Raw genomic sequence first — 12,250 nt, 5'->3', positions numbered from 1 at the left:
CCTGTGAGTCATAAGTGACCTCACAGCCCTGTCATAGAGTTGGTCAGACAGGTTGGCAAGGAGACGAGAATGCAACCTATCAGAGCTAAGCATTTTTCTAATGCAGCCAATCACCGCTCTCACTCAGTGCTCTGTGACGCTGTTCTTGATGACGCTATACTATTTATACCTTAAGCACATGGAGCGCCATACTCTTTCTTTGCGGGGGTGGTCTGGGGAGGTGGCTTTACTCAGAGATAGTCTGAGTGTCTCAAATCTGTTTTCAATTGCTAACTACTTTGATAGAATTTTCCATTCAACAATATATTTCTTTGTTTGTGCTGCTGTGTCAGCCAGGCTTTTATTTAACTGCACTTTTTTTTTATTGAACTCAGACTGTCTCTCCCACTGAGAGAAGCTGCTAGCAGTGGCTAGCAGTGGGGTAGATTGCAAGCAAAATTTGGGTGTTGTGGGTGGGAGATATATTCAGTTTCTAGCTAGTTTGATAGAATTTTCCATTGAAAAAGATATTTCTTCGTTTTTGCTGCTGTGCAAGCCAGGCTTTCTTTTTAACTGCATTTTTTTTTCATTAACTCGGACTGTTTCTCTGTGCTCTTTTAAGCCAACAAGGCAGTGCGCTGGGCATCTGTGGGCAGTTTGCAGTCTCCCATATATTGGTACAGCAGTGCTCTTTTAAGCCAACAAGGCAGTGCACTGGGCATCTGTGGGCAGTTTTGCAGGCTCCCATGGATTGGTACAGCAGTGCTCTTTTAAGCCAATAAGGCAGTGCACTGGGCGTTGTTGGGCAGTTTTGCAGACCCACATATATTGGTAGAGCTGTGTTCTTTTAAGCCAACAAGGCAGTGCACTGGGCATCAGTGGGCAGTTTTGCAGACTCACATATATTGGTACAGCAGTGCTCTTTTAAGCCAACAAGTCAGTGCACTGGGCATCAGTGGGCAGTTTTGCAGACTCACATATATTGGGACAGCATTGCTCTTTGAAGCCAAATCCCCTGTAGGCCTCTTCTGTAGTTACAAGTTTGGTGTGTGCACATATAGCGGTCCCAGTTGTAGTGTACATCCAGGCACTGCATCGTGGGCCTATGGGCAGTTTTGCAGACTCACATATATTGGGACAGTGGTGCTCTTTGAAGCCAAATCCCCAGTAGGCCTCTTTTGGAAATAATTATTTTAATTGAAATCCCTAGTAGGCAGTGACATTAAATCCATGATGTCAGGGAAAGCTAGACATGGTCGAGTGATTGGGACTGGCAAAGGAGGCACTGGCAGAGGAGGCATTTCAAAAGGCAGTGCTGCCAGTCCCCATTAAAGTTAAAAAGGGACCTGTTCCAATCTAAAATCTCTGCAGGTGCAGGCAGTTCCATCTGGAAAAAACTTAAATTTAATGATCATGCATCGCCACCACCTGTTTCTGACCCTGTAGTTTTGGATGTGAAGGAAGGGGAGGCTGAGTCATTCAAGACAAAATGGCAAGACCCAAAAGCAGCAGTGCGACAGCAGACTCGACTTAGCATTGAAAATGTAACGCAGGTACTGTTTCCATCTGATTCCGATGAAGAATCATCTTGTGTGGTATTCTCATCAGAAATGGAAGAAGTAATAGCTGAAGAAGGTTTAAGAGAATTAGTTAGTTCTGTCTTAGCCTCCACTTCAGTGCTGCAGGGGAGAGATGAAACTGATAATGAGGAGGAGGAAGAGCAGTCAGAGCAGGCACAGAGTATGACTGATGCTCCTGGCATTGCTTCTCAGGGTGCACACACTACTTCAGATCCAGTGCCAGCATCCACTCTGAATGCTATAGAGAGGGGATCATGAAAGAAATCTGCTATCTGGAGCCACTTTAATCTGACAGATGACCGCGTTTTGCTCGGTGTAATTACTCTGCCAGGGCTAATAGTAGAGGCAAGCAAATGGGACATCTAACTAATTTTGGCATGATGCATCATATGCAGAAGCAACATCCAACAGTATGCCATCTGGGGATGGTGGTAGTACCACTTAGGTGACCCCTTTTTCCAGGCAGTGTAAAGTGGTTGGAAAGGAGCAGAGTTACCCCAAACCTTCAGCCCCTTCTAGTAGTCAGGTGGCAGGCCAGCAACCCCATGCCATGTGTCAGAAGCAACAACCCACAATTGAGGAAATGGGGTGGTGTTCGGTAATGCTATCCCAGGGGAGGAGGCAGGCAGCCTCAAGAGTTGTAACCAGGAGCATTGGGGAAATGATTGCCCTTGATGACCAGCCCTTGCAGATAGTAGAGAATGTGGGTTTCATGCATTTGCTGAAGGTCTTAGTTCAAAATTACAAAGTCCCCTCCAGAACCACATTTAGCAGAAAGGTCATCCCCAGCCTTTACAACCAGTGTTGCAGTCGCATCCAAGTTCTGCTAGCTAAGGCAGAGGGTGCATTTCACCTGTGATATCTGGACTGCACTGAATGCTGCACACTCTTACCTCTCCCTGACAGCACACTGGTGGGACCTGACTGAGGCAAGGGCAGGCAGCAGCTCTATTAATGAACAAGTATCAGGGTGGAGGTGGGCTTTACTACACACCCACCTGACGGATGACGCCCATACCTCAGCCAATATTCTAGCATGCATCAGACAGATGCTGGCGGGCTGGCAGGTACACCAGCGAGACAGGAATCTTCAGGCAGGGTTCTTTGACACAGACAATGGTGCAAACATGGTAAAGGCAATATCCGACAGGGGATTTCAGAACATCTGATGTTTTGTACACACTCTACACCTGGTAGTGAAGTCAGCTCTGGGTTTGGGGTCCAAGCACCAAGAGAATGAATACCTGCAGGACTTAATACACAAGTGCAGGAACATAGCAGCACACTTCCACAGAAGTGTGAAGGTGGGGCAGGTTCTCTGACAAAGCAGACTGATTTGGAGATGCCTCACAAGCGTCTTATTCAAGACATTGCCACCCAGTGGAATTCCACCTATATGATGCTGCAGAGGTTATTGGAGAGCAGACACCCCTTCATGAACTTTCTGCGGCAATGGACATAGGTGTGCATAGTCCCCTAGGGCATCATGATTGGTTAGTCATGAATCAGCTGGTAAAAATCCTGCAGCCCTTCAAGGATGACATGGAGGAGCTGAGTTCCAGAAGTGCCACCTTGACTGACATCATCCCTATAGTTAATTTTCTGGAGGAAAATTTGGAGGGCTTTAAACAGGAAGAGGGAATGACAGCAGAGGTGCCACATTGTCTGGACTTTTTGCAGAAGCAGGTACAAGAGAGATTAAGGCCTTTAACAGAAGACTACACATACGTGCTCGCCACAGTCTGTGATCCCCATGTGAAAGGGAAACTCGCCCTACAGTATGATTGTCTCCTATTGGTGAAGAACCTGCTGTTAGTAAAAGTCTGTGAACAGGAATGCCATAGGCAGAGACAGATAAGGCATGAAGCAGAGGAGGAAACAGTGGGCACTTCAGAGAGTAGTGCTATCCCAAGCAGGAGCAACACTCGTCAGAGACAAATAGTACTTCCTCCTCTTCTTCAGTACACCAAAGCCATGTTGCCCATAAAAATCATCTGTTCTGGAATGGGCTAGAGAGAAAGCAGATGGAATGAGTGACTCTCAGCCCAACCAAGCGAAAGAGACACCAGCACAAATATCAGTAACACAGTTTCTCTCAGAGCCCACAGAGGACATGCAGACAGATCCGCTGGCATATTGGGCAACATTTCCACTGTCTGGCTACACCTAGCCAAAGTGGCTCAGCGATATCTGTCATGTCCACTAACCATAAGAACATAAGAAAACCAGTGTGCCCAGTGAACGTGTATTTTTAATGACAGGTGATATCATGAGCCCTCACCGCTCAAGGCTGGCAACAGAGTTGATGGAAATGCTAGTGTTTTTGAAAATAAACATGACTTTGCTTAGGTTTCCAAATCTTCCCTGTGAATGGAAAGATATATAAAAGCAATTGAAAGCCTTTCAGCAGCTCCAACTGCCTCCTATGCTCCGTATAATATCAGCACATGATACAAGGGCCTGTCCTCAAACACTGTGCCTGTCTGAGTTTAGTTCTAGTATTTCTAATTTTAGTTTCATGTATTTGTGCATCACTTCTTTCCAGAATATTCTTTTTTCTGTTTGGAACATTTGGAATGTAACAACATAAAAGCTGACTTAAGATGTTTGAAGCTTGCATATTTCATATGTTCAATAGTTTTCATAACCTTCATAATATGGGCCATTTTCCCTAAATCTTTTTTAGGTGCCAAAATTAATGTTTCTAGTACTATAGAAAACTGGTTTTAGTTGCTCTCTAGCTCATCCTCTGTGTTCCCATAGTTTATAGAGGCACTGAGTAAACTAAAATGTCAACATAGGTTGATATTGTAGATTTGGACTTGAGTAGCGGTTTTCTAATTTCTGAGAGCTATTCAAGTTCCTTTGTCATCAGCTGAAGTGCATAAGCATTATGTACAGTTAATAGCTTATGGGTATTTACAAGGGCCTGATCTCAAACGCTGTGCCTGTCTGCAGTGTCCACTGTCCAGCCCTTACGTCCTTTTGAGGGCATGACCTCAAACGCTGTGCCTGTCTGTCCACTGTCCATGCTGTACATCCCTACAAGTAACTGCACTCAAACACTATGCCTATCCATCCACTGTCCAGGCCTTACGTCCCTACAAGGGCCTGACCTCTAATGCTGTGCCTGTTCATCCAGGCCTTACATCCCTACAAGGGCTTGACCTCTAATGGTATGCCTGTCTGCCCAGGCCATATGTCCCTACAAGGGCTTGACCTCAAATGCTGTGCCTATCTGTCCACTACCCAGGCCTTACGTCCCTACAAGGGCTTGACCTCTAACACTGTGCCTGTCCATCCACTGTCCAGGCCTTATGTCCCTACAAGGGCTTGACCTCAAATGCTGTGCCTATCTGTCCACTGTCCAGGCCTTATGTCCCTACAAGGTCCTGACATCTAACGCTGTGCCTGAGCATCCAGGCCTTACATTCCTACAAGGGCTTGACCTCTAATGCCGTGCCTGTCCACTACTGTCCAGGCCTTATGTCCCTACAAGGGCTTGACCTCAAACACTGTGCCTGTCCGTGCACTGTCCAGGCCTTATGTCCCTACAAGGGTCTGACCTCTAACACTGTGCCTGTCTGTCCAGCTTGGAGCTTAGATATTTCATATGCTCAATAGTTTTCATGACCTTCATAATACGGGTCATTTTCCCTAGATGTTTCTTAGGTGCCAACATTAATGTTTCCAGTGCTATAGAAAACTGGTGGTAGTTGTACTCTAGTTCATCCTCTGTGTTCCCATAGTTTACAGAGGCACTGTAGGGTACAAAGTCAACATAGGTTGATATTGTAGATTTGGACTTCAGTAGCAGTTTTCTTATTTCTCAGAGCTCTTCAAGTTCCTTTGTCATCAGCTGAAGTGCATAAGTACAGTTAATAGCTTCTGGGTATTCACTAGACACCAACGGAATCACCACACTCTAAGGGCCAACCCATTCTAGGGCGACCTTTCCTGTGCAAAGGCCAGGGAACTCTCCACGGGTATAGCCAGACTATCTCTTAGTACCCGTTGACCCATGTTGAACCGCTGTTCACATGGAAACCTCCTCCTCTTCAACTCTCCATGCTTGAAGGCTCGTGCTCCATTCTAGGGGCCAACAATCCATTCAAGGGAGCCCTTTCCTATGCAAATGAAAGGGAACTCTCCCCGGGTGTAGCCAGCCTATCTCTTAACACCCGCTGACCCATGTTGAACCGCTGTTCACATGGAAACCTCCTCTGCCTTGGCATTCAAAATTCTCGTTTGTATATCTGCTACGTCCACCAGATTTTAAAAGACCAGCGAGAGCTCACTAGATGCCAACAGAAATACCCCATTCTAGGGGCGAGCCCATTCTAGGGAGCCCTTTCCTGCACAAAGGAAAAGGAACTCTCCCCGGGGCCATCCTGTCTTGCCCCTATCACAACCACAGGGACCTGACTACCTCCGCTCTGCTAGCCTGTCTTGCCCCTATCAACTTTCTGCCACTCTGCCTTGCTGCCATACACCAGATGACACACTCTACTCTTTGTGGTGTTCTTGCCACTGTCATGGTTCCTCAGTATGTTGGTGCTAGTCTTTCTCCTGCTTTGTCCCTTTATCAGCGCTTTGTGGCTTTTTCTGACACTCTTTCTGCTTGCTATGTTCCCTCTTCTTTGTGCTGTAGGATGTTGTTGCCACTTGTCTTGCCATTGCCTGTTGTGCTGCCTTCGAGGGTTCATGCAACTGTTATCGGTGCTCTCTTTTGAAGCTGTGGTGTGTTTTTGACACTCTCACTGTTGCTTTGCACCTCTGTTAAAGCACTCTTGCCACTCCTGGAACTCCTTTGCCCCTTTACAGTGCCTTAGGCTATTCATGCCACTTTGGTGCCACTTTGCCACAGTCTGTCCTTGGAGCTCTTTTCTCATTCTGATGATTGCTCCCCAGAAGTTCATCTGAATTGATAAGAAAACCTCAATTCTGCAGCCAAAAATAGGTTGCAAATACTTCCCCATTGACTTTAATGGGAAAACGGAAAACAAATAAAAATAATCAACAACATGTTTTTTCCCCCTATGAAACTAATGCAATGAATTTGGGTTCCGGTGAAACGAAAACCGAATCGAAGCATTGGGATTGAGTAAAAAAATCTCCAACATAATTTTCACATTTTTCCTAACTAGTTAAATAGTAGAGCACACCCTAGACAAGGGGTGAGCAAACATAGCTATGTGCCTTCTTCCTTCCATGTAATTGGTTGCCATCCATCCCCAAGTCTAGTTACATCTCTCATAATTATATCTTGGATTCCTGGTTTGGTATTAAAGTCTCTTGTCAACCAATCATCTCTTGAAGCAATTCCCAAGTACTTTGACAACCACACTGCCAGCCAGTGTGAGACACACACATAGTCTCTCATACGAAAATACCCCTACATACTCTTTCAGATACCCACTTTGTATTTGTGACAGGGTGTGTATGGGAGTCTTTCCCTCTCTGACACAAAGATACTCACACACACACTCTCACTCTGTGTATGGGGGTGTCATTGAGAATGTGTGTATGCGTGTCTTTCTTTGTCACAGAAAATGAGACATACACTCTCTCTCTCTCTCTGACAAACACATTCCATCATTGTGTTGCTACTCATATGCTCACAAAAAGAGAGCCCTCTCTCTTGTACTACAACATTATTATCCAAAAAGTTTCTGCTTGCAGCAGCCCTCTCCCTTTCCCATTCATTCCCCTTTTTGTCACTTCTACTTCAGGAGACTCTTTTCAGGAGTAATGTCTAGACTACAGAAGTCTCCCCATCTCTGCACAGGCACTTCCTCTTGGCTCACCCCATCCTTTTTTCTGACTGTAGCTTGCCTCCACTTCTCCATAACCCCCCCCCCACACACACACACACACACACACACACATATACACATTCCAGGGTATTCCCATTGCTGAGTGCTACAGAGTCTGCTGCTCTTTTGGTTCCCCAGGCTTTGCACTGCCTACTACTCTAAAGGAGGGGTGGGGAGGGAAGACCAGACTAATCTATAGTTCCTCTAGGGCTTAAAAAGAAAAATGAAGCCCTGGCCAAGACTGGAGAGACCCAAAGTAGTTCAGCTCCAGTACCCTGCTTTCCCACGTGGATCCACTGCAGCCAGGACTTGAGCAAGGGAATTAGGAGTCTTAGGAATGCTTACAGCTTTGTATCTCCCCCATCCCCTCCTTCCTCACACACAATTAAAATATTTACATGTATAATAGTTTTTTTACATTAAAAAGTCATTCAACGTACATGTTTATGAGGTAAAACTATCACTAACAGCAAGTACATTATATTGCATTGTCTATTGTAATACATGGTGGGTATGGGTTTGGCTCTCAGAAAGCCATGGGTAAACTGAATTACAATTAAAATGTACCAAAACAGAAGAGACGACTGAGGGGGGATATGATAGAGGTGTTTAAAATCATGGGAGGTCTAGAACGGGTAGATGTGAATCGGTTATTTACTCTTTCGGATAGTAGAAAGACTAGGGGGCACTCCATGAAGTTAGCATGGGGCACATTTAAAACTAATCGGAGAAAGTTCTTTTTTACTCAACACACAATTAAACTCTGGAATTTGTTGCCAGAGAATGTGGTTAGTGCAGTTAGTATAGCTGTGTTTAAAAAAGGATTGGATAAGTTCTTGGAGGAGAAGTCCATTACCTGCTATTAAGTTCACTTAGAGAATAGCCACTGCCATTAGTAATGGTTACATGGAATAGACAGTTTTTGGGTACTTGCCAGGTTCTTATGGCCTGGATTGGCCACTGTTGGAAACAGGATGCTGGGCTTGATGGACCCTTGGTCTGACCCAGTATGGCATTTTCTTATGTTCTTATGTTCTTATCCAGCACTCGAACAGTGACAACTCTACCTATGAAAGGCAATGCTACAATTATTACACCAGGCCCTAAAACACCACAACAAGATAAGCTGCTATAGATCCCTACACAGAAACTACATGCCAGCAGAATACCTCACCTCTGTTACACATGCAGAACACAGATCGACCCTCACCAAATACAGAATTAAGGGACCATAAACTATAAATAGAAATGTACTGACAAAAACTGATTTGGAAACTGCAACAAGCTAGATCCTGTATGCAGTGCAACAATGGAAAAAGAGAAACATTACCATTCCTCAAAAAATATCAAGAAATATAAATTAGGAATAGTGAAGCCATACCAATAAAAAGTAGAGATGTGCAGTGATCTGCACTTTGGTTCGGGCTTTGTTTTCGAGCTGCTATGAGAAATTTTGTTTTTCCAATGGTTTGGTCTTTTTTTTTTCAGGGGATGCTGATTTTCGGGTTAGTGCACGCTAACATTTTAAAGTTAGCGTGCACTAACTCCTGTTAGTGCGTGCTAACCCGAAAAATGAATTTTCAGAAATTTCGGAAAAATTGCATTCGTTTTTCAATTCTCCCAAACCAGGATAAATTAGACAGATTTGTTGAAATTGTCTAATTCGTGAAAAACAAATGCACATCCCTAATAAAAAGGATAAATATTATAAAAGCTGCTGAACATCCAATGATTAAACTCATATAAAATTTTTAAAAATTTCCCAAAAACCAATTAAATATTTTAAAAATGCAGACGCATCAGATTAATAACAATAAGATTTTTAAAATTTCCCCTTTCTATACTTTTTAGTCACCCTGAGATTGTTCTGGATTAGTGGGGGTGAGGGAGTACACAAACTTTCTTTTCCTTTACACACATGCTGACATGCACACACATTCCCTTGTATGTGCTGACACATTCACACATACATGCTCTCTCATAGGGATGTGAATCGTGTCCTCGATCGTCTTAATGATCGATTTCGGCTGGGAGGGGGAGGGAATCGTATTGTTGCCGTTTGGGGGGGTAAAATATCGTGAAAAATCGTGAAAAATCATGAAAAATCTAAAAATCTAAAAATCGCAAAACCGGCACATTAAAACCCCCTAAAACCCACCCCCGACCCTTTAAATTAAATCCCCCACCCTCCCGAACCCCCCCAAATGACTTAAATAACCTGCGGGTCCAGCAGCAGTCCGGAACAGCAGCGGTCCGAAACGGGCTCCTGCTCCTGAATCTTGTTGTCTTCAGCCGGCGCCATTTTCCAAAATGGCGCCGAAAAATGGCGGCGGCCATAGACGAACACGATTGGACGGCAGGAGGTCCTTCCGGACCCCCGCTGGACTTTTGGCAAGTCTCGTGGGGGTCAGGAGGCCCCCCACAAGCTGGCCAAAAGTTCCTGGAGGTCCAGCGGGGGTCAGGGAGCGATTTCCCGCCGCGAATCGTTTTCGTACGGAAAACGGCGCCGGCAGGAGATCGACTGCAGGAGGTCGTTCAGCGAGGGTTCCGGCGCCTCGCTGAACAACCTCCTGCAGTCGATCTCCTGCCGGCGCCATTTTCCGTACGAAAACGATTCGCGGCGGGAAATCGCTCCCTGACCCCCGCTGGACCTCCAGGAACTTTTGGCCAGCTTGTGGGGGGCCTCCTGACCCCCACGAGACTTGCCAAAAGTCCAGCGGGGGTCCGGAAGGACCTCCTGCCGTCCAATCGTGTTCGTCTATGGCCACCGCCATTTTTCGGCGCCATTTTGGAAAATGGCGCCGGCTGAAGACAACAAGATTCAGGAGCAGGAGCCCGTTCCGGACCGCTGCCGTTCCGGACCGCCACTGGACCCGCAGGTTATTTAAGTCATTTGGGGGGGGTTCGGGAGGGTGGGGGATTTAATTTAAAGGGTCGGGGGTGGGTTTTAGGGGGTTTTAGTGTGCCGGCTCACGATTCTAACGATTTATAACGATAAATCGTTAGAATCTCTATTGTATTGTGTTCCATAACGGTTTAAGACGATATTAAAATTATCGGACGATAATTTTAATCGTCCTAAAACGATTCACATCCCTACTCTCTCACACCCAGTGACATCTACACATACTCCCTTGCTCCCACTGATAGCTATACACTATCCCTCACTCCCACTAACACATATATACACACACATGCTCCTTTATATATGCTGCAAAACACACACACATGAACTCCCTTTCACCAGCTGACAGCTATGCACACTTGCCGGCTCTCTTGCACATTCCCATTCTCTCTCTCTCTCTCTCTTCTCCCCAACTGCCTCTGAATATGTAAAACAAATTATATTTACATTAATGGTCAGGCGGGAAGCAGGCAGGGTTATAAGCTGATGGCCCTGGTGTGGGAAGAGATAGGCATGCCCGATGCAGGTGGTGGAGTTATTTTTGCCACAGCTTCTATATAAGGGGTCTATCGGCAGAAATTGGTGAGAGGTGTTCAGCCATGGTGAAGCAGCAGTGGGATGTCTGCTGGCTGCCTCCCTTGGCAAAGAAAGATAAAGTTGGGTTAGGGAGGACTGCAGGAGCATTTCCACTGTTGCGATAGTCAGAGGAGGGGTGCACAGTCCCACAGCGATCAGTGACTCTGCAGGGGCAAGGACCTAAAAAAAAAAAAAAAAATGCAGGCCCAGAGAGCCATTGCTGTAGCTGCAGAGACAAAGTAAAAGAAGCATAGGCCTCTGGAACTATGGCTGCAGCTGCAGGAAAAGCAAAGAAAACAACAACAAACACCCCCCCCCCCCCCCCCCCTCAGAAAAGAGCAGAGAGCCTCAATGGAGGCTTCTGCTCCACCAGAACAATTGCTGAAGGCTGAGTGTTAATTGCAGTGGCTCTGCGGGCATGGGACCGCTGCATCAACAGCAGTGTCATGTGACTGCCTTGACCAGCCCACCGGGCATGCTCGAAGCCCCGATAGGCCAATCTACCCCTGAGAATCCTCCACAAAGTTCTGACGTTTTTAATTGACTACTTTCTGTATATCTTACTCAAAAAATGCAATCTCAGAGATGGTATAAAATAGGACACCTCTTTAGGGTCTAATGAATGATGTTTTCTTCAATAATGGACAAATATTCACCTTTTTTTAACTATGGGACTAAATGACTGCTTTATGGAGCAACTGGCTCTAGAACTAAAAAGCTATTTCAGATCTAATCTTCAGGGGAATATAGGGTCTGGTGGAAGCGGTAACTTAATAACCTATCTGGCTATATTCAAACATAGCCGGTTAGATTTTTAAGTTATCTGGCTATATATAGCCGGACAACTTTAGGTTGGTAAATTCAGTGGGATATTATCGTGCTGAATATATGAGACAAGTTATCTGGCTAACTGTAGCCGGATAACTTATCCACTATTTGGCCTACTGCATATAGACCTCAGTGCATCTGGATCAGAAGGCATTTGACAAAGTTCCCCATCAGATTTCTTAGTTTCTCCATGAGACAAAAGAACGCATCAATACTGCCGTGATATTTTATCGGGGGGGGGGGGGGATTATCGCAGGACCACCACCCCCAGCAATATTAGGCCTCTCCCACAATAAAAAATTGGGAATCCAGTCCATAGATTCTGGGTTTTCCATATAAATCTTTCATACACAGATGACTGAAACATAAACATGTGTGCTGTAATATAGAGATCTTACCAAAGTGACCTGGTTCCGAGATCTGCAGCCTTTTTAAAAGATTAAATGATAATATAATCCAAATAAACAATTTCTAAAGTCCATAGGAGATTTTTCAGATTTTAGCCAAAAGAAAAAAAATACTTTTTCCTTTTTGCCATCTCATTCAATTTCAACAACTACCGAAGT

This window comes from Rhinatrema bivittatum, chromosome 5 (genome assembly GCF_901001135.1).
Source record: "Rhinatrema bivittatum chromosome 5, aRhiBiv1.1, whole genome shotgun sequence".
NCBI classification, from domain to species: Eukaryota; Metazoa; Chordata; class Amphibia; order Gymnophiona; family Rhinatrematidae; genus Rhinatrema; species Rhinatrema bivittatum.
This window is presented reverse-complemented; position numbering follows the sequence as displayed.